Source organism: Rissa tridactyla, chromosome 5 (genome assembly GCF_028500815.1).
Source record: "Rissa tridactyla isolate bRisTri1 chromosome 5, bRisTri1.patW.cur.20221130, whole genome shotgun sequence".
NCBI lineage: Eukaryota > Metazoa > Chordata > Aves > Charadriiformes > Laridae > Rissa > Rissa tridactyla.
Window position 1 is genome coordinate 74,002,682 of NC_071470.1, and position 24,097 is coordinate 74,026,778.

The window sequence follows — 24,097 nt, forward strand, 5'->3', positions numbered from 1 at the left end:
TGACACTGTCAGTATCACCAGGGAACGGAACTGTTTACATAATGGGAAAAATTATTTACAAGCATTACTACATCGGTTTTATATAAACAAAGGTGGCAGCAAAACCAGCCTTAACCCATTCCAAATTAAAACTAATTCCCAAGAGGAGATAAATTTTGGTTTTATGATATCACAAAATTTGTTTTGGGTGGAAAATAGAAGTTGCATAGTACCTGCCTTAAACCTTCATTTGCCGAGCTCAGGCAAGTGAAGTGGCAGAAAGGGGGTGTGCTGCCCAGGAGCTCTTGTGCAGAATGGGGCACAGAGGGGCTGCACCCCCATCCCACCCCTGCCAGGAAGACAGATAGGAATACCTTTTAAATATATACACACACCCCTCACCGTGGAATCTCATTGTAAATAATCACATTTTTGTGTCCAAAATTTCCTGTTGACTACAAAGACAGAGAAACTTCAGCCCTAAGACTAGTGGGAAACAAACTTCTGTGCACGTATTTTGCTTTACTGGTGGAGAACGCTCTTCCGCAGGGTCTTTCACGCCCAGCACACATGTAAATTACTGATAGCTAGATCACGACAAAACTACTTCATGGCTTCTCACCCTCCTTTCTGAAGGGTGAGAGTAGATAGGACACCTCGAGAATGCAGAGGAGACTGAAAATCCAGCAAGTGACCAGAGGAGGCTGTACAGACGGGTCAGGGTGCTCTGCCCTTGGCTGCGGCTAAGGCCAGTAAGCACACACATGCTTGCTTTTGCTGCAGTCTTTTAAAGCCTTCCTGATGAGACAAGAAAATCTGGACAGACCTGTTCCTTGTTGGTCTAATTAAAAGGCCATCAGGACATTGATCCTGCAGTGAAACCTGAAGGAACACACATGGGCACATACCCAGCCTTAACTGAAGATGACAACGAAGGGACACTATTCACAAAGGCCATAGTTGGCCAAGAGTCACCTCATAATTCCTCCTTCACGTGGTGGAGGATAGGGGCTTCTCCCAAGGGCAACTCTCAGCCACCGGTGAATGGAGAGAGGGAGAAAGAGTGAAATCCATATACACAGGTAGGAAGGAAAGGTAAATTTCTGGGATACAGAACACAGAATAAATACGGACACCATTTCAGCACCTTTTGCCCTGAGTTACTTGCAGTCATTTGCAACCTCCTCTATCTGGTTTGCCCACTTCAGTCAAAACATGCTCGAGTCCCTCACCAAAAAGAAACGCGGGGCTTTTGCCCAGATGTAAAAGACATCTTCCATGCCAAAACTGAGTCCCACCTCCCAGTCACGCTCTTTGTCTCCAAAACTTCTGCCTCCCCCAGAAGGGAGCACCAAGAACACCTCCTGCCTTTCTAGAAGTTTCTAAGCGGCTCTGAAGGGCGGAGCAGACCCCTTCCTCGCATGCTTCCAGAAGTCAGTAGCACGCAATGGCAAAATCTGCTCCATTAACCCAGGCCTGTCAGCAGGGCTCATGTCCTCGTGGCTGCTGAGGATGAGGAGGGCTGGTTGCAACTGCCGCCCAAGTACCTTGAGCACATCACTGGGAATGCCCAACATGAACTTTCTAGAAGGGAAACACAATTTACGTTTAGGTTTTTTTTCTGCAGCAGTGTTAAGCAGTAGCCAGATGAAAATGGAGGCAGAAAACTGCCATTCATTACGATATGTCTTTAAGACATCCGCCCACATTCTCCAAACAGATCCATTTGACTTCTTTGTTTGAAGTAAACCTTAATCCTTTCTACCAATAGTCAGTCTCTTAGCCCCTTTTTTGCGATCCGTTTTGTCCCAAACCACACGTAAGCGGTACATTACCTCTTTGGGACATGTGCTAAGGATGATATCCCAAGCTCCTGGGATAAACCATCACCTGACAACAACACAAACTTCCTTTCTTAACGCAATCTGTCAAACTTTTCTAACATGTCAGCGTGAGCCATTTAGCACTCCAAGGTTGGTCATCAAAACCAGGAAAATACTTACCAACTTAGGAACACAAGAACACTAATGCCAAGAAGGCCACTGACAGTAAACGTATTTCTGTTGTTAAACACTTACAACCAATACACTTTTAATTTCTTGTCAGGCTTAGCTGCTGAAGACTTAGACACATAAGACCGGTTCCTTCCGCATTTGCATCCCAGGATTTTGTGAGAAATGACACATTCTGTGTATCTGTACATTAATTAAATGAGACGGTTTTAAGTGAATAAACTCTGAAAATTGACAGACAAGATACGCAAAATACATCCACCTTAAAACTCACCATGGGGATTTCATGAAACTGTATAAACACGGACAATACCTGCCGTTACCTACATAAGCCAGCGGTAAGAGCTTTTTGTAACATGACTTTCACGAATGAAGCGAGGAGTTGATTTTATCTGGTACACCACAGTAATTTGCTGTGTAGCTTCATGAAACCGCTACAAATAGCATTGCAGACAAAACCCAATTGTTGCTGAAATGCATTCAGGAAAATGGAAAACACAAAGAAATAAAACACAGTGATTGTCTCTCAACCTGCATTATATATTGTGTCTCTAAATTATATAGTATTACATTTTCTACTTTCTAATATAGTTTCCTATTGAGGAATTGATAACACAGGAGACATTCTTTGACCTTTTCCCTCTGAATATCTAAATAATATACCATACAGGTCTATAAACCAAATAACTCTCTAGCCTTTTATTAGAACCCAAGGGATAAAAACTGTTTAAAAAAAAACCACCACATGTAGCAACACATAAAAGAGCTAATGCAAAGTGCTTTCCTTGCCATGCTACTTCTCACCTGCATCACAATTTTCTCCTATATAGCTACAATTGCAGTGTATGAGTTTACACGTATCTGAAAGTCAAAAATAGGACTTTTAACACTTGAAAATTTGCACTGAACACCCTAATACAAAAACTGACAATACAAACCATGATCCTGCACACCCACCGACTCGTACTTAATGGATTCAACACTCAGCGCTGATGCCCCTTGAAAGGCTTGACCCAACCGACAGACGAAATGACTTACCAAGCTTTTCTATTCCCCAGATATCGCAGGAAGTATTTCATGGACCCGTTCCAAATTTAGCAGGATGTTAAAAACCACATAGCCAACAGATAAGTAATTTGTAGGGCAGCTAAATCAAAAAGCTAGGCAGATGCCTTAAAAGAGGCCTTTTGGGGATTTTGATTTGATAATGTTTGTATCTCTACAATTAATCACAAAATAATGAAGGATTCAAGCCATCACAGTCAGGCACTGGGAGTGTGAAAAGATGCATGCTGTGCATGACAAGAAACCGAAGGGCCAGAACAACTCGGGGAAAAAAGCGTAATATAAACCAGTTAGGAACATGGAAAACTTTCAACCTGCAGCAGCTTAACCAAAGCCTTTTTATATGGCCAGTCCCACTGATCTAATGGGGACACGACTGCGAATAAAAAGCTCCGTGCAGGAGCCTCACTAGCAGGCCATGCATCAAGCAACCCATCAGGAGAAGCCGTCAGGACTCTAACTGATGCGAGATCAAACCTTCCGCCTAAAGGCAAAATGCCGCCTGCTCCCAAAACTTGGAGCAGATGCTATTTCATAAAACAGGGATTATAAACCACCATCAAACCCAGAGCTGGTTTGAGGGTTTTTTTTGGGGGGTTAGGGTTTGATTTTGGATTTTTTGGGGCGTATGTGATGTACATCTTAAAATGTATTTCTCTGGAAAGAAGTAAAACAGCCACTGCCACCAGACCTGTTTACAAGCATCATTTTAGAACTCTATCCTGATCTCATTCAAGATCAGTTTATCACATTGGTTTGTATTGTCTAAATTGTGAAGCAGCACAAGGAATAGTTGACATGAATTTTGAGCTGCTCGTTCAAACGAGACCAAGATTTCAGTAAAGTTTCCAAAAACGTGACAGAAAATTATCTGAAAAAGAAATAAAATATTATTAAGTTGTTTATCTTCTGTTTCAAATTTCTCAGTTTTTGAAAAACGGAATTATAAGATGAAATATTCCTGGAGTCTTTCTGACACAGCTGATATTGGTAGGGTTTTTTTTTCAAACTTCGTGCATTATTCCAAGTTAAATCTACCTGGGCCATACGTAGGTTGATTTTCCCCTCCTCCCTCCACTGATGAGCTGCTCCTCAGCATTTATCCCAGGCAATACACACAGTTACAATGAATTAAGAGTTTTAATTCCCACAGAGATCCTTTGGTGAACTGACGAGTGGAAATGCCATCGATTCTCACGAAGGCAGATTTCAACCCCCTGACAGATTTTCCTCCTTGTCAATTCAAACAGTAATAACTTGTTGGGTTTTTTTTTGTTTGTTTGTTTTTTTAAAGAGCCCTTTTCCTTCATCTTAATGAGATAAAATATTTGTCCTTTACCATTTTACCCCATTTTCTTCAAGAACTGTCAATAACAAAGTAATTATTAACATCACTTCCACAAAACCAAAAACTTCGCCTTTTGCTGAGCATCTGAAGAAAATTTTACCTACCCTTGCCCATTTAAAATCACAAGAATGTCTGAAATGGTTCTACCGTTATTAATATTTAAATACTGAAAAAAGTTTAATAGGACAGTTGAGGATATCAGTTAGTGCGAGATTTTATTCCAACTAATACAGAGAAACTGAAGTACCTTCTGATGCAATAGTTAAAAATGCCTTCTAAGTTTCATGGTTTATTACAAAGATGAACAAAACTTATTTGATTTATTTAAAAAAAAAAAGGGAGGGGGGCAAAAATACCCAAAACAAGCTTAAACACTGGTGTGACTTTTTATCTGATGTTTATGGAAATCTAGAAAGAGCAAGTAAGCATCTTACTGGTACACAACACCGACGGTCATCAAAAGGCAGCATGCACCTCTTAAAAGCACTGACACTGCTCCATCCCTTCTCCTCCTGCCATAAACATTCAACAGAACCACTTTTCCTAACATCTGAAAAATGATAAATGAAAAAAAGGAATTGCCAGCAAAGCCTGAGCAGCAAAAGAGTTGTCAGGAACTCTTTTATTTTCAACGCGAGCACAGATTTTTCTGGGATTAGTTCAGCACTGAAAAAGCTCATTTACTGCTCAGATAATTTCAGCTCCTATGAACTCTGACATGTGAATAAATGCTCATCTGAGTAGTCTGGTTCAGCTATTCGTTTGACCAAAGCTACTTTTTCCACTTACAGTATGAAGGATCATCCTTCTGTGGTGATGGTGGGGGGAGGGAGTTTTGCTGAAAGGTTATCTTTTACGGTAACTTTAAGAACCTTCTAAAAATACTGCAATTTTTAAACTTACTAGCTATTTTAAGCTCTAGTTGTACGTTGTGTTTAAATCCCAATTCAGAATATTTTTCAAGTATATAACTTGTATTTCCTGGAAAGCATCTTAGCTGTTTGCAAAGCTTATCATGACTCCCTTAAATGTCTATTTCATAATACGCTTCAATTAATTTGCACATTAAATTATCAACAAGACCTTTCTCTTTTTATTAAAAAAAAAAAAAATAATCACAGCTTACAGCTTTTGTTTTCTTTTCTCCATTTCCCTTTATATAATGCATCTAACTCAGAGAGAGGGCAGGCTGTCCAGGCTAGCCACTGCGGCATGAAACGAGGATGATATGCCACTTCCTTCTACTTCCATACTCATTCTTGACATCAGGCTTTAGTCCTGCCTTTCGAACTATGAACCCTGCTGGCTGCTGCGTGTCCACCTACCTCCTGCGCCTGGTTAACTTGGAAGCGCGTATTAGTCTACAGAGAAAGTCGCTCTGCAGAATATCCAGCACTGACACAGGCTGCAGAAAAACAAACTGACGCCCAAATACAGGATCTTCCAATTTCTTGATTTCACTGGTGTCAGTTGGTAGGTTTTCAATAGGCCTCCTATCATACTTTTTTTTTTTTTTTTTTCCCCCCTCCTTCCCCTCCTCATTCTGGGAGCACAGCCAATCCCCAGCACAGCAGCTGACTTTCCCCAGAACTAACTAGAAATATTCTGATAGACTCTATTTATAGACTCAAAAACTTAGGACTGGAAGCAGCCAACCAAATTTTTCCATTCCTTGCTCCCCTCCGCTATCTATCTATCTGTCCTGGGCTAACCTGAATTCCAGCCTTCTATGTTTCTCAAGGGGGAAGCATCCTATCCAGGACAGGCGTACCATAGGCACACACACCTCTTACACATCCAAAGCACCTCTGAAGACCTTTCCATACAATTTACTGAACAGGCTAAAAGGACACGAATCCTCAACTTTTATGCCACTGTAGAAAGTATTCGCGCTGACATTCTCTCCTGTCACTACAAATCAAAGTTGAAGAAAAAAAAAAAAAAAAAATCAGGATTTCAGTAAGAGATTCTACCAACAGTGTCTCAGACCTCTGCTAACTCAAGAGACCAGTTCGAACGTGCACATCCTTTCTTTGCTCACTTTGACAAAAACAACAATAAAGACAAACTTTTTTTACCAGGCTTAAACAGCGGAAGATACCTACTAGCTTTATTTTTGTTGTATTTTTTATATACACACATACACACACATATATAGCTAATACTTGCGGAAGTCTGGTAAGGTTAGTCCCCTTTAGCTTAGACACAGTACAAATACACAGCAAAGGAAAATCTGTGTCCCAAAATAAGAATAATATTTCAGCTGACTTGTCTTTGGACATACGACTCTCTAAAATTACTTATTTACAATACTATCAGATTCTGTCGAGCATTTTGTAGTGCAGATAATGTATCAAAAGTATAAATTTTGAAATAGACTGGTGTGGTCCAGAAGCAACACCTGGCAAATCTGATTTTTATTTAACCTTACAAATGTTGCTAGGAAACCCTACTCAATATTTACTTTAGGCCTTTAAAGAAACAGACTGATTCAAACTAAGCTACTGCTGGGAGCATTGAGGACTTGGTGGAGCAGCCCCAACCTAAGTTTACTCTTGACATCTCGCTTTCCTAATCCACAGAACTGACGTAACAAAGAAATATAATTAAGAGTTGGATGCGTAGCTACCTTACATTTGCAGGACCTGTAACAGCAGGGGTATGTTGGAAGTTGCAGGCAGTGTAGACAAAGTAACAGAGACGAACAAAAACTTCTCCTCTTCTGCTTGGTTTTGTGTATACTTAATTAAAAATAAGCCACAACATTAATGCAAGTTCTTCTACAAATGGCAGACGATCTTTACATTTGTGTCCTCTGAACAGCGGATAATTTAACAAATTCCATCATCAACTCTCCATCCAGCAACAGTACAGAGGTACACGGTACCTTAATCTGCCTATGTGAAACATCAAAGGCTATATTGTACCAAAAACAGTAAATGGGAAACAATTGTGTATTTACTGCTGTCTTTCCTACTGATTCCATGAAATACATGCATAAAAATCAGTCAAAGCTACTTCTTGTAAACCTAACTGATGAGGTGAATATTCTCAATTTTTAGTCATGTCAGATAAAACTACGAGTTTTCCTAGGATCCGGTGCACTATATTAAACTTACATCCTCTTGTGCCAATACCTGCTATTTTCCTTGCTCCTATAATCTTTCTCTTCTTTTTCATTAAATCATATTTCTTGTTCTTCTGCATTCCTTATCTCCAGCTCATTCCTATTTGGTCCTGCATATTTTTTCTGTTCAGTGTGAAAATTGCATTCATTTCTATTGGCTTAGTGATTTAAGTCATGCCAACATCAATATCACCTCTGAGTTTGGGGCACGCCACATGACGGAAAAAAGCGAATATATATCCCAATCAGCAGTAACTCTTCCTATGGAGTTAGACACAGAGTGAGCGCAAAGCCTCAGGTACCTTTAGGAGAATTTGGAAAGAACTGTAAGTGTCCACGCTGCTGGCACTGGTGTAGGGAAGTCCCCAGGAACACCTACTGACCCCCAGCACTGCTATCACCCAAAAGCATGGCTGGGGCTGCCATCGTCTCGCGCCTTGAAGCACACCGGCTTTGAACATGAGCTTGGCAGCTGGAGGCTTTTGTACTGCACCAGAGTCGGCTTCATGGACCTTGCCATAACCTTAGTAAGACTTTCTTTTAATAAGCACAATATCAGGTGTTTATGCTGAAGCAAGTAGAACCTGAAGCATCCTGAGATCATGGAAAGGGATAACACAGGTGGAAGGGCACAGAACAATGGTGGAGGACATGGAGTATCTTGTTCATCACAGTATGGAGGATATGAAAGTAAGAAGAACACGAAGCTCCTCTTAGGAAGTTAGTGAACGAGCTCAAAACTCATCTGGATCCTGGTATTACAGTGCTGATTCATTAGAAATTAAGATAGGTTTATAACTCTTTTTTTCCTTTATCTATCTTACAAATAGACTTAATGGCTGTAAGTCATTTACAAGCCACTAATACATCACCTATTCAACTCAGTTAGCCTCATATTAAAATTAATTTATCAGTCATCTGCAATAATAATTAGCTGCAAATCAACAGGTTTACTTTACAAGTGTACTGATCCGCAAAGTAGGTTCTTTCCTGAAACGACAATTCTAAGTCGTTAAATTAGTTTGCCCAAGTCACAGCTACTTGTAAATACTTAATGCAGCTGCCTATAATCAAAACAATTCTGTTTTCCTTTACAGATTAGTATTACAATAAATATGAGAATATCTGCAAACTGTATCTAGATCTTTCAACTAGTTGAAAAGAAGTGAAATTCGCTAATGAAAAAACAGGATACAGCCTATTTGTCACTTCAGTTTCATTTCCTACTTCCAGGATTTAATTCAGTTGTTTTTAAGATTCTAGAGCGCTGTGAAGGAAGAGTAAGTAGGTACTCTGCTCATTCTGGACACAACTTATAAACAATTACATCTGCCGAAAACGGTGCCTCCCATTTTTCTGCAGAATAATTCCTCTGCCTGTAACCCTGAATCTTTTTTTTTTCCAATCACAGCCGTTTGAGTTAACAGGTGAAAACGCAATTAGCACACAGGCAGTATCTACGTTACAGGCAGCGTGGTGCAATAGAAGAAGATCAACGGAGAGGGGCAGTTGGTCCTGAGGATCCACTATCCACCTTGTAGGTGTCACAAGGGTCACGCATCAGGCCAGCTCCAGCGGGAGCTGGAGCGCCTTAGGCGCTTCCTGGAGCGCTTTTGTCATTCACTGCTGGCTAAGAAGTAGCTGGTTTTTCACTCCTCAGCTCCCCCGTGATGGGAACCACAGCACAGAAGATGGTGGCAACCAGAAGATTCACTTCAAAAAGCACATATCTGATCCAAACAAAAATGCGAACACGAGCCCACCGGGTTTGCTAGTATCCTTCTGCACACAGTTAACTCTTGTTTATGCTAGGAAAGAAATGCAGGATAATTTGCAGACCCACAAGGGTGGCAGTTTTGGTCCCAATGAAAAAAAAAAAAAAAAAAGTCAGCAACTCACTCTTTTCTCTTCTATTTCTATACAAATTAGCTCCTCTGATTTTTTTTTTTCCTTTTTAAAATAACACATCTATCCAAAACACTCATCCTCCTTGCTTCTTTCACCAAATGGGTTTAATATGAAATGAGTAACAGTCCTTTATCTCATTATCTGTTATGTGCAGTTTGAAGTTGTCATTACCGCATATTTAATCAGTCAAAATTTTCAATGCCTAATCTCCTTTTTACTGTCAAATCTTCAAAAACATAAATTCCAAGCAGCCTCAAGAATCAGAAAGGTTAACTGGGAAACAAGCGCAAATCAAGTGCATTGTTTCATTGCAACATTATCTTATGTCATTAGTTGGCAGCAGCCATAAAGCTCTGGACCACTTCCAATATTTACTTCCATACACTGAGTAGAAGCTGACACGTCTAACCCCCCCAACCCCCCCTAACCCCGTTCATCTTCCAGCTAGTTTACACAGATTCAGATTAAAATGAGGATTTAAAAATCCTAATCAAATCAACTTCAATTATTCTGTTTTGCCACCGTGTATCTGAAGGAAGAGTATGGTAAAGCCGTACAGAATTTATAGAGCTAATCCTGCTGAAATATGGTTTTACTTCATGCATTTTACAGTGGGGCAGCCTGCGACAAAGGTTCAATGCAGAATTCTGACAAGCCCGTCACGTTCAGTAACTTCTTCTAATCCTTAAGGAATGTTTATTGGCCAGTATTTATTTTTAATCATTAACTTAACAAAGCCTTGGTGCTCAAAAAAAACCCAAACAAATTTAAAATGAAAATAACAAAACCAGAACATGGTGCACCCTAAACCCAAGTGAACAGTCTACCAGCTGGCGGGCAATCCCCAAGAAACGGGGGAAGAGGACCACTGCTGCAGCATCCCTCCCCCAGGGCATCTCACCCTCTCCCTGGGCTGGGGGTGCCCGGAGAGCTGCACGAGCCCCCCCACTGTCGCACACAGCTTCGGAGGGCAAGTTTACAGCCCAAACGTACGGACACGCACGTAACACAGGACTGTGCCCAACTCTGGGACAAGACTCTTGCCAGTTACGGAAAGTGACACCTGCAATGGTCCAGCAGTGTGCATCGCTTGAATGATGGGCCAGAACTGATGAGGTGTATTTATTTTCTACTAACCAATAAAAAAAAAAAAAAAAAAGAAAAAAAAAAGAATGGACCTTGATCCTTAGACATGGCAAATATAATACTACATTGCCTTCAAATGAGACTCTAATTTTTCCGGAAAGTTTTCACATATCCCAGGATCAACACCTGTGCAAGGTTTGTGTTGTTTGGGGTTTTTTGTTTCTTGGAGGTTTTTTGTTGTTTTTTTTTTTTTTGTTGTTGTGTTTTGGTTTGGTTTTGGTTTTGTGGTTTTGTTTGTTTGTTTGTTTGTTTTTTAATTTATCCAAATGAGTTTGAAAGTTAACAAAGTTAGATCTAGCAAAGTAGATCTGAAGCTACCATTAGAGGAAGAGCTCCCTAACTGCTCTAACATACTGCACTCTCTAGCACAAATTTAATTTAGTTTAAAATAATGAAGCTGACAGCTCAGATACTCTGCCTGGAAACAGTGCAAATTTCCCACCCACCTTCATTTGCAAGGTCCCTGGCACTCCAATCTTCAAAAACGCTGAAGTACGTGACAGGTTTCTAAAGACAAGCCTTCATCAATGCTAGAAGTGATATCTCCAACCTTTTGGGGCAGCTCACATTTGAACTCAAGCCTCCTGAGGCAAAATACAGGTTGTTGCCTTGATGCCCCGACCTCAAGACGCGCTTCCTAAACACGAAGAGGAACTTTACTTTGAGGGTGGCAGAGCACTGGCACAGGCTGCCCAGAGAGGTGGTAGCATCTCCATCTCTGGAGACATTCAAAACCCACCTGGACGCGTTCCTGTGCAACCTGCTCTAAGGTGACCTTGTCCTGGCAGGGGGGCTGGACTAGATGATGTCCAGAGGTCCCTTCCAACCCCTGCCATTCTGTGATTCTGCGATTCCAGAAGCCACCCCGTTCCTGCTCCTAGTCTGAGGGCAGCAACATGAAACTTGACTAGGAGACCAGGTCTCACCTCCAGCCTTGCTTCAGCCAGACAAGAGACCATGTTTAAATGGGGAATACGGCAAACCACCTGCAAAAGCACCCCCTCCCCACTCTCCTGCCTGCACCAATACCAACGAGGAGCTAAAGATACAAACTCGATTGATTTTTCAAGGATGAGACGTTGCCAGAGTAAACCGGGGCCCGCCGGTTGTGAAACCGGGTTTCCAAAGGGCTGGGAGAGCACAGGTCTCGGTGAGGACACGCCGGGTGACGCATTCGCACGGGTACACGGCCGCAGCCGCCTTGCGCAAGCCGTCGGGGAGGCCCGGGCGCAGGCAGCGTCCTGCCACGGCAGGCCAACATGGCGCAGGCAATTCGGCCCCTTCTCACACCAGCCTAACGCAGCGGCAGCGCCTCTTTGCCTACGCGGCCCGCCATCAAGAGGCAAAGCACAACTTAAACATTAAGGGAGCAGAGCACTACTTTGCCCAGCGAGATGCTCCAGTCGCCGTGGGGGACTTCCAAGCCAAGGCCGGGATGGTTTCCGTGCACCCTCCATCCCCAACCCCCCGAGGCAGGTCCAGAAGAAGAGCTGGGAAACAGAAGAAATGAAGTGAGACCCCACCTGGAGTACTGCGTCCAATTCTGGAGTCCCTACTACAAGAAAAATATGGATGTGCTCAAACATGTCCAGACAAGGGCCACGAGGATTACCAAAGGGCCGGAGCACCTCTCCTGTGAGGACAGACTGAGGGAGTTGGGGTTGTTCAGTCTGGAGAAAAGGCGGCTCCGAGGAGACCTTATAGTGGCCTACCAGTATCTTAAGGGGGTGTCCTGGTTCCGGTGGGGATAGGGTTAACTTTTCCTGGTATTCCATGCCATGTGAGCCACGCCCACCCTGAGCTGCCGGGGGAGGGGGTAGGAAGTTGCTGCTTAAAAGCGGGCTGGGGCGGCCCGGGTCCGGGCGGCGAGCGGCGAGCGGCGGGGGGAGCGGCGGTTCCGTAATCGCGTTTGTATATTCCCCTATCCGTGTTGTTGTTGTTGTTGTTTGCCTGTTCCCTTTGCTGTTCTGTTAAACTGCCTTTGTCTCAACCCAAGAGTCTTGCCTTTTCTTACGATTCTTCCTGTGTTTGGAAGGCACGAGCGAGCGACACGTGGTTCTTTGTTGCCATCTGAGGCTAAACCACGGCAGTCCTTTTGGCGCCCAACGTGGGGCTCGAAGGGTTGAGATAACGACAGAATCCAACTAGAACGTGGAAAAAACGGTTTTGGTTTTTTTTTTGTATGCATTTATTTTATTAGGTAAGTAGTCACTGGTCATCATGTTGCTTGGTTTGTTCTCATGGCTGTGTTACATAAATTCCTATATGGCTTATGTACTCCCTGCGATGCTGTTTACCATGTCTGGAACAGGGATGAGGATTATCATTCTGCTGTCCTGTGCGATATCTGTTTATGATATGATAACATCACTGTTCAGACGGCTATTTTGGGGTGTTTATGCGGTTTTGCTGTCCTGTCCGTACATTGGACACCGTCTCTCAGAATTTGTTAATAATTTCCCCAGCCCTTTTGCCTCCCTTTTCTCCTTCGGGTCAGGTATGACAGCTTTTGAGAATTTTGAATATCCTTGGGATACTCAAACTAGCGTGTTCGTAGTGCTATGTCTCCTGAATACGTTCCAGGTCTTGTTTTGGGTTAAGCGACTATTTAAGACTACCACCCGGAGATCTGCTCCGAGGCTGGATAGTCAGGGGTGGCATGGCATGTGGGAGAGCATGGGCAGGTACCTAGAGAACTACTCACCTCCAATGGTCTGGGACTTCACCCCTGAACAATTACAGGACCCTGATAAAGTGGTAGAACATTTGAAGGGAAAATGCTGTGGCTATTCTAGAGAGGCACAACTCACCGCGCTGTGCTGGGCCCTGGCCAGTATCTACCAGACACTGCGGCTACTGCAATCCTTGCGACAGACACTGCGGCTACTGCAACCCCCGTGGTAGCCACTGCCACTGAACCAGGGAACCAACCCATGCCAGTATCAGTTGCCCCCATACAGAAGAAGAAGTACACAAAGAAATCAGTTCGCTTAGTAAGAGATGATGATGAACCAGGGCCATCACGAGAGCAGGAGGAAGAGGCAGAACCAGAGATAATTACTCGATCCCTATCCTTGAGTGAGCTGCGGGATATGCGAAAAGATTTTAGCCGACTTTCAGGCGAGCACATTGTCACCTGGCTGCTCCGGTGCTGGGATAATGGGGCCAGTAGCCTGGAATTAGAGGGTAGGGAGGCCAGGCAGCTGGGATCCCTGTCTAGGGAAGGCGGCATTGACAAGGCGATCGGGAAAAAGACCCAAGCCCTCAGCCTCTGGAAACGACTCCTGTTAGGCGTGAGGGAGAGGTACCCCTTCAGCGAGGATGTTGTATGTCAGCCAAGCAAGTGGACTACCATGGAAAGAGGTATCCAGTACCTGAGAGAATTAGCCGTGCGGGAGATGATTTATTATGACTTGGACAATGCAGACTTACCCACAGACCCTGATGAGGTGCGATGCACAAGGCCCATGTGGCGGAAGTTTGTACGGAGCGCACCATCGTCATATGCCAACTCCCTGGCAGTAATGGAATGGAAAGGTGAAGAGGGACCAACGGTGGATGAGGTAGCTGGCCGGCTCCGGCGATATGAAGAAAGTCTCTCTTCCCCCCTTGTCTCAGCTGTGGAGAAACTGTCGCGGAAGGTCCAGCAACTTGAAGAGAATATGTCCTACTCCCCACCTGCACGGGCCAGCATCTCAGCTATTAGAAGCAGGCATTTCCCCACTCAAGAGAGAGAGTACAGAGGGTACACACCACGAGGCACCCTGTGGTTCTACCTGCGGGACCACGGAGAGGACATGAGGAAGTGGGACGGACAACCTACTTCGATCCTGCGGACACGGGTACAGGAGTTGCAAGGAAGGACAACCACAAAAGGGGATCCCTCCAGGAAAAGTGCCGCCCCAGTTTCCAGTGGGCCGTTCCCCAGACAAAGCAGAAGGCTTGATCTTGCTTCTGATCCTCTTGAAGGAACTTCCAAGTCATTTATGCAAGAAGTGAGTAATGGATACTATGACCAGTATTAGGGGGGCCCTGCCTCCGGCCAGGTGGAGGAAAGGGATAACCGGGTTTATTGGACGGTGTGGATTCGATGGCCTGGCACATCAGACCCACAGGAGTATAAGGCCCTAGTGGACACGGGTGCGCAGTGTACTTTAATACCATCAAGCTATAGAGGGGCAGAACCCATTTGTATTTCTGGGGTGACAGGGGGATCCCAAGAGTTGACTGTACTGGAGGCAGAAGTGAGCCTAACTGGGAATGAGTGGCAAAAGCATCCCATTGTGACTGGCCCAGAGGCTCCATGCATCCTTGGTATAGATTACCTCAGGAGAGGGTATTTTAAGGACCCAAAAGGGTACCGCTGGGCCTTTGGCATAGCTGCTTTGGAGACAGAGGAAGTTAAACAGTTGTCTGCCTTGCCTGGTCTCTCAGAGGATTCTTCTGTTGTGGGGTTGTTGAGGGTCAAAGAACAACAGGTGCCGATTGCTACCACAACGGTGCATCGGCGGCAGTATCGCACTAACCGAGACTCTCTGATTCCCATCCATGAGCTGATTCGTCAACTAGAGGTTCAAGGAGTGATCAGCAAGACTCGCTCACCCTTTAACAGTCCCATATGGCCGGTGCGAAAATCTAATGGAGAGTGGAGGCTAACTGTAGACTATCGTGGTCTGAATGAAGTCACGCCACCGCTGAGTGCTGCTGTGCCGGACATGCTAGAACTCCAGTACGAACTGGAGTCCAAGGCAGCCAAGTGGTATGCCACGATTGATATAGCGAATGCATTTTTCTCAATCCCTTTGGCAGCAGAGTGCAGGCCACAGTTTGCTTTCACTTGGAGGGGCATCCAATACACCTGGAATCGACTGCCCCAGGGGTGGAAACACAGCCCCACCATTTGCCATGGACTGATCCAGACTGCACTGGAACAGGGTGAAGCTCCAGAACATCTGCAGTACATTGATGACATCATTGTATGGGGAAACACAGCAGAAGAAGTTTTTGAGAAAGGGAGTAAAATAGTCCAAATCCTTCTGAACGCTGGTTTTGCTATAAAGCGAAGTAAGGTCAAGGGACCTGCGCAGGAGATCCAGTTTTTAGGAATAAAATGGCAAGATGGACGCCGTCAGATTCCAATGGACTGTTAAAAACTACACTGAGAGCAATGGGTGGTGGGACTTTCAAACACTGGGATACGCATTTAGCAAAAGCTACCTGGCTAGTTAACACCAGGGGATCTAACAATCGGGCTGGCCCTGCCCAATCAAAACTTCCACGTACTGTAGAAGGGGATAAAGTCCCCGTAGTGCACATGAAGAATATGCTAGGGAAGACAGTCTGGGTTAGTCCTGCCTCAGGCAAAGGCAAACCCATCCGTGGGATTGCTTTTGCCCAAGGACCTGGGTGCACTTGGTGGGTGATGCGGAAGGATGGGGAAGTCCGATGTGTACCTCATGGAGATCTGATTTTGGGCGAGAATAGCCAATGAATCAGATTGTGTGCTGTTATAGCAGTTTCCTCAAGATCTACATCTTCAGCCTACAGACTGCGTGCATGAGCCACACCAGGTGCACCAGTCACAAGCTCCGAAAAATACAGCATGCAACAGACCAGCACCACCCAGCATCTCACCTGCCCTGAGAGACTGTTCTAACAGATGGAGCCCAAAGCCGTGGATTAAAAGAACTCAACGGACACTTTGGAGGGATGACCCATAAACTAAGGGTATTATATGTGTGTGTATATATATATATAACAGGGGAAAGTGGTGGCAATTCATTGGAACCTGCTGGGCATGGCATAGATGGTATGGAATAAGGGGTGGATAATGTCCTGGTTCCGGTGGGGATAGGGTTAACTTTTCCTGGTATTCCATGCCATGTGAGCCACGCCCACCCTGAGCTGCCGGGGGAGGGGGTAGGAAGTTGCTGCTTAAAAGCGGGCTGGGGCGGCCCGGGTCCGGGCGGCGAGCGGCGAGCGGCGGGGGGAGCGGCGGTTCCGTAATCGCGTTTGTATATTCCCCTATCCGTGTTGTTGTTGTTGTTGTTTGCCTGTTCCCTTTGCTGTTCTGTTAAACTGCCTTTGTCTCAACCCAAGAGTCTTGCCTTTTCTTACGATTCTTCCTGTGTTTGGAAGGCACGAGCGAGCGACACGTGGTTCTTTGTTGCCATCTGAGGCTAAACCACGGCAGGGGGCCTACAAGAAACCTGGTGAGGGACTTTTTAGGATGTCGGGTAATGGTAGGACTAGAGGGAATGGATTAAAACTAGAGATGGGTCGATTCAGATTGGATGTTCGGAAGAAGTTCTTCACCATGAGGGTGGTGAGACACTGGAAGAGGTTGCCCAGAGCTGTGGTGGAAGCACCGTCCCTGGAAGTTTTTAAGGCCAGGCTGGACGGGGCTCTGAGCAGCCTGATCTAGCGGGAGGTGTCCCTGCCCATGGCAGGGGGGTTGGAACTAGATGATCTTTAAGGTCCCTTCCAACCCTGACAATTCTATGATTCTGTAAGTGCTGTGGCGACGGGTTTCACAGGACGGTGCTATCGTGTGAGCACAACATGGTATTCAAAATGCTAGAACTGACTGAAACCATAGTTTGGCAACTGGCATGGCCAAAATCCCAGTCAGGATGAACGCAGCTACTTACTTCCCAATTCTGACCTGCGATGAAAAACTCTTCAGACCACTGATAGATAGCACTGCCTAAAATAAACCTCCGAAATCCATGCTTATTTTGTCAACTTAAGACTGAATGCGAAGCTGAAATGGTCATACACACACATATAAATGGAAGATATTCTCCCAAATCCAAAAGAATCAGAAAACATTACTACAGACGGCAGATTTTGTTAACCTCTTTTTCAGAAACCTAATCACTAAGGAATCGATTTATAAAGCCACCACTTTTAGAACCCTGGGATAGCACCTCTCGAAAGCAGACAAGGGAAGAAAAGCAAACCAGAAAAGGTTCATGTGCCAAGTCTAAATTTTAGCCTGAAAGGCCGTTCAAAAAGTTATTCCACCTTCAAATTCAAGTAGAAAGTATTGTTTAGAAGAGAGAATGGAAATGAGTGAAGTGATATAAAAATTGTCAGAAACATTCAGCAATTAGTCTGAAATTTGCTTTTTAACCTCAGGGCTGTAACTCTTTGATCTATTATTAATTATCACTAACCACAATCAGCAGCATACCAATGCATCTTAGGAGAGCGTACAAATTCCTATAAGGCACTTTACATATTATCCACAAATACTGGATTCTGTTTCTGCGCAGACGTTCCAATCAAAGTTTACCTTTTTCTTTTTAAAAAAATACCTTAATATGTATTAACCCACAGTTACCCCACTTCCAAATATGAAATTTAAGCTATCAATTTTTTCATGAAGCCAATATGCAGCTTACAGAATGCAGATTTATAGAAATTTAATTTAGCAACCAGCTAATAACACACTGTAATGTAATTGCAGGAACTTAATTCACAGTTTAAGAAATAAAATTCAACTTCAAGTTATTCTCTTGTGACCCACCAACAATCTGGGAACTTCTGCTATAAAACGATTCAGTAAAGAAACAGTGTCTTGCAAAATACTTGTTCACATACTGAACAGATACAAAAAATGTTACTGATGCTTTTAACAATATAGAATCATCAGTAGCATGGGTTTGGTTTTCTGTTGGTTTTTTCTGCTTTGAGTGGTTTTCTGGGGGCTTGAGGGGGTGTTTTGGGTTTTTTTTTGTTTGGTTGGTTTAAATCCTTCAGCATTGATTTCAGTAAAGCAGAGAAAGAAAAGCACCTTTCAGAAAACACACTGTTAAGCTCTGGTAAATCATGTTACTAAACCTCACTTGCAAAAAAAAAAAAATAAAAAAAAAAAATTGAAAACTTTGTCCTGGAAGTAAATCAACTCTCAAGGTTTGGTAAAAATCCAGGGTTCTTGAACAGAAGGGTTCATATTACTAAGGACGCACACGCACCCTGCTTCCCAGCGTGAGAAGGGAGTGCCTCCTCTCCATCCCGAGGATACGCACAGCCCGGCACGGAGCCCGGAGCTGCTACCAACGCTCTGGCCAGTAGTGGTATAGCAGAGCAGGCCACACTGGGAACTGCTGGCATGGACAGACAGGGTCTTCCTGAACTACCATCCCTTCCCCCGTAGCGTAAATGGAAAAAATACGCCTTCCTCCAAGGTCAGCCTGTCTCCTCCAGCAGCAAACCCAACATGGCTCCAGCAGGAGAGGGCTTCCGTGAGGACCCAACAGACGGTGACCTTCCCCTGCAGTTTGCACTAGCAGGGCAGCAAGCGGTCAAATCATGCCATGGTCTATTTAGGGTGCATTCAAACGTGCCCAATAATGCTGCAAGGACTTGGACAATTGCACACAATGGAAATAACTCCTCGTTTTTTCTCCACAGATCTCTCTCTCTCCCTCAGAGGAGACTGCAGCTGAAGTAAAGTAATTCATATTCTGAGCACCAAGCACTGTGTAGCAACCAGCTGCGTGTGAAAACTGATAAAAGTACTAAACTTAGACATACTTAATACCTGTTTTTGACACACTCTCTTTTAGTTTCCTCGTCGGACCCTTTTTATCACTCTTATACAGCCATATTGTAAGACACATTTGCCAGAGAACAAGTTATGGTACTATATTCATCCTGAACTGTGGTATTTTCTGACCTCTGAGGGCTTAAATCTGAAATCACAGCACTCCGCTCTTCAAGAAGTTTTGGCTGAAAACAGTCCATTGTTAATTCCAGCTCCTACAACTCTCTTCGAAGACGCAATACATACAGTTATAAAACAGAACCTGCCTTTAAAAAAAACACAGCCCAAAAATACAAATGCCAAGATTATGGCTCAACAAAGCCTTATCTTTTAGCAGAAACGTGCACTTAGGATATTTCGTAGGCTCCTTTCCCTTTCCGTCCCTTCAGTTTGTTCTCACAGCCATGTTGCACCACGCTGCCCACCACGTTGCGCTGACCTCTTGGTTTTTAGAGCTTCAGAGTGAACTGGATCAGGAACCCGACCTGGCTCTCACATACAAAGGCAAACCCAGAGTCAGACCAGACAAGGCATGGCCCAACAGCGCATTTCGCCACTGCAAACAATGCATCCTTCGGCTACAAAAGACAGACACCCAACCGCAACCGCTACTCAAGCCTGGGTTCAGCGAAGCACCAATACGTACCTAGAAATCTGATTCAGCTGGGCAGAGCGCTTCACAGCAGGTTTAAGCTCCATTAATGCTAAGTCTTGGTTGAGTCCGGACAGGTTATTGAATCACAACTTAACAATTTACTCCCTCTGCAGACAATACGAGTACTGCACCAGTATTGGTACCGCTACAGCAATCCCTCTGCATACTTACCTGCATAATTGCAACGCACATCCCATAAAACAGGATGGGAACATTTGCATATGGTACATATTTTCAGACATCAGTGTCTGCCAGTCCTCATTAAAACGGACCAATCCATAGTGTCGGAATGTGGATAATCAAAATCTCTTCCGCTTGCTAAAATCTGTGCACAAACACGATTCCACCTTCCCCTTTTTCAGAAAACAGTCAAAAGAAGATATCATAGTGAGATTCTATGTTCCCGAAAGTGATACAAAAGCTAGGAAACAATTATTAACTATTATCATAATAAACTATGGCAATCTGATCTCCAACAGACAAGTGTTGCAAAGTTCAGCCGCATCAACTGGCAATAAAAATGTTTTTCGTAATACATGAAGTTACCTCCCCCCAAACACAAAGAAACAAACAACCCCCAGATCTTGGCACAGGGATTGACAACACAGCTCTTATTTCCCCGGATTTGGAAGATCCGCCCATTTATGGAGCACAGTTTTCCAGCAACATGGACTTCTCCCTGCCACAGCACCAAAGTTAATTTATGTGTATAATTTTAAGGGTAAATAAGGCATCACTAGCAGTCACATTTTCAAAAGATAACTTTATACAGATTTTTAACTCTTTGACAGAAAGACAAAACCAAAAAAAGAGCAGCCTCAACAAAATAACAACAAAGCAAGCTGCAGAAAATACAGGGCTGTTAGACGCATGCTGGTACACTAAGGAGAACCTTTAGACCTCCCGGCCTGACATATTAATACAGATTCCTACGTTCTTTAGTGAGAAATAAAGACATACATACGTAGAGGTCCCTGCTGTATCAAGATTAAACCCAGAGCTGTTAAAAATTACACAAAATTATACAAGAACGTACAAAAAACGCCAAGTATAACTTTTCAAACCGGACAAAAAAAAAATAAAGTACAGATTTAAGGCTACAGTCTACAATGTGAGAGAACCATTGGTGAAAAAAAGCTTGCACAGTAAATTTGTGGGATGCTGAAGGGGGAAACAGTCCTGCCAAGCATGGAGAATATTTTAACAGCTTGGTCTTTCTCCCATGAAGTCCGGCAGCAAACAAACAGAGGTCAAGGCCATTCATAAATTCTAAAAATAATATTTACCAGACCTTTATCTCTCTGGCAGGTATGATTCTGATACGTGACTATTCTAGATAATATTTAACACAAAAGTTTATTTACAAAAATACTTGCAATAGTCTGAAATCAGATTTTAACCAGACTCACCCATTCAAGTCAGTGAAGGTTACATGTAAACAAAGATCATGTTGTTGGCTTGATTTTTGGTTTTGGGTTGGGTGGGGTTTTTTGGGGGGCTGATAAAAGTAGGGTCTATGAAACGCTGACCCATGTGAATGGCTCAGGAACAGATAGGTCTAAGAAGTCCCTAAAATATTGTCCATGTTTGATCAAAGATTTGACCATAAACCCTAAGTTTCAACTCCTTTGAACAGACATAAATTAGACTCTAAAAACATCATAAAACACTGTTTTGAAGAGAAATCTCCTTGTCTGAATGACAACTGAAAAAATTACAGAATCACAGAATGGCAAGGGTTGGAAGGGACCTCTGGAGATCATCTAGTCCAAAGCAGGGTCACCTAGAGCAGGTTGCACAGGAACACGTCCAGGTGGGTTTTGAATGTCTCCAGAGTTGGAGACTCCACCACCTCTCTGGGCAGCCTGTGCCGGGGCTCTGCCACCCTCAAAGTAAAGAAGTTCCTCCTCATGTTTAGGTGGAACTTCCTATGCTCAAGTTTGTGCCTGTTACCTCTCGCCCTGTCGCTGGGCGCCACTGAAAAGAGCCTGGTCCCATCCTCCTGACACCCACCCTTTAAGCATTTATAAGCATGAATAAGATCCCCCCTCGGCTGTCTGTTTTCCACACTAAAAATATCCAAATCCCTCAGCCTTTCTTCATAAGACAGGTGTTGAGTCCCCTAATCATCTTGGTAGCCCTTTGCTGCACCCTCTCCAGCAGTTCCCTGTCCTTCTTGAACCGGGGAGCCCAGAACTGCACACAGTACTCCAGGTGCGGCCTCACCAGGGCAGAGTAGAGAGGGAGGATAACGTATGCAATTTATGTTAAAATACTAAGTTTTTTTAATAATAACACATCAAACTTTGTGAATTCATCCCACACTGGATTACACCTGCGGAACCACCAGGAAGAAACTACAGTAGGAGCATCAGCCCTTTGCTTCCACCACAACTGCTGAGACCAGAGAGGACATAAGTGTACCTACATGAGTTAATATGGAAATTAGAGGGAAAAGGCACATTTGCAGAAGAAGCTTTAGGTAAGAGCTAACGCAGCAGAAAGGTCATCCTCCTCAATTTTTACTGTTGTTTCAAGCAACCATGACATTTTCCTAGGCCATTTTGAAACTGCATAATTGGCACGATCATGAGGCTTGGGCTGGTCCCCTGATTCAGATGAGCAATCACCTTAAAGTGAAATCTCATCTGGATTCTTAGTGTAGGTTTCCATCAACGACATCACACATTATTTTCAAGCCCACTTTGCTATTATTTAGTTTAGAAACCATTATTTCTTAGGAATGTCATTTGGGGCGGAGGGGGTAGGGAGCAGGAATCTATACACACAGACACTTATGATCCATCCTCTATTAAAAAGTAAACATGTAGAAATCTTTTAAAAGACAAAGACATGCTCTGCATGCATATTAGCGAAAGAAAAACATTTAAAAGGGAATAAGGGAACTTGTTTTTGCTTAAGAAGCTATCACTCCCCAAAAACCGTAAGTTGCAATGTTATAAAGAAAGTTACCACCAGCTGACTTAAGAAGAACTGTAATTGCGGACTTCTAATAGAAGTAACCAAAGGAGAAAAAGAGAAACATTCTAGTTGACAGTGGGTACTTGCCCCAGTCAATAAGGTAGCAAGGCTTTTTAAATGCCTAAACTGTGTTCATCAGACACTATCAGCAAGTATAACTGACTCAAGAAAGGCAATATTCTAATAAAATATTTTACAGTTATGTTCTAAAGATTCATTCTCATTGTGAAAAGTCTTCTTCATTCCTGGTCACCCACTCCTTTTCACCATGTAAGCTGCAAGTTAGAGGTAGTCTAGAAAGGGTATGAAATGAAGCTTCAGAAAATAATGCTGACAAAACAAGACATATTTAATTTATATTGGCTTTAGAGAACCGTGTAGCTTATTTTTTCCCTTCACCGTAGTCCTTGCTTATGGCAATTTATGCAGAATAAGTATGCCTGAAAAAAGATGAAGACTTAGAATGCCACAAACTTTAAAATATTGTGGGCTTTGGAGGGTTAATAACATGCTGTAGAGGTTTCCAAAATGTATGACGCCTGATATGGTTAACACGTCATGAAAAAAAAGCCTGGCTGGAAGTACCAAGGATGCGGTTTGGATGCAGAGTGCAGAGGTGCGATGCTGCCGCTCTGACGGCATGAAGGAAGAGAGACTTTGCAATCCCCATACCATGCTGACATGGGACTGCTGAAACCTGCCTCGGGTCTGACGTGGTTTTAAACTATACATGTTTTATTATGACGCTCCGGAGCATGAATAAACTTGTGCGTGATTTCCTCTGTTTTAGCTGGAACATGGCGCGGAAAGGAAGAGAAAGGTAAAGATCAAGTCATGATTCATTAGCAAGGGGTGAGCTTTTACGTGTGTGACATCCTATGTTGAGTCTTTGTGACTTGTCTCGTCAGCAGACAAATATCTGAGCAGGCACCTACGCATTCAAATATGGACTGCTAAAATGACCTCTACGTGAATGCACCTTGAAACTTGTCAGGGCTTTGCACAGGTCCCCAGCTGCACCTGTTAGCAGAAAGCCACTGCCAAGCAGATTAAGAGCAACATTTAGCTAAACAATGGGGCTGAGTTAAGAGATTCGAAATGGCAACACATAACCTAATCTGAACTACAAATGAGAATGCCTCAAGTGTCACAACCTTGCAGATCTCCAGAAGAGAATTCCACACATGCAGTTAATAGCTCTGAGGGCTAAAATTTTCAGCATTTCAAGCAACAGCTACGCTCACGTGCATACCTTACCGAGATATCAGCTTAGAGAACAAAGACGGAAAGGTGTACCAAGCCTGTGTCACCATCAAGCCTGATG

The 24,097-nt window shown here is 43.6% G+C and overlaps 1 protein-coding gene across 3 annotated transcripts in view; it reads right to left on the reverse strand.

The window, feature by feature from the left end:
• Positions 1–24,097, reverse strand: part of NR3C2 (nuclear receptor subfamily 3 group C member 2) — a 222,833-nt gene that overhangs the window by 190,068 nt on the left and 8,668 nt on the right. The window lies entirely within an intron of this gene.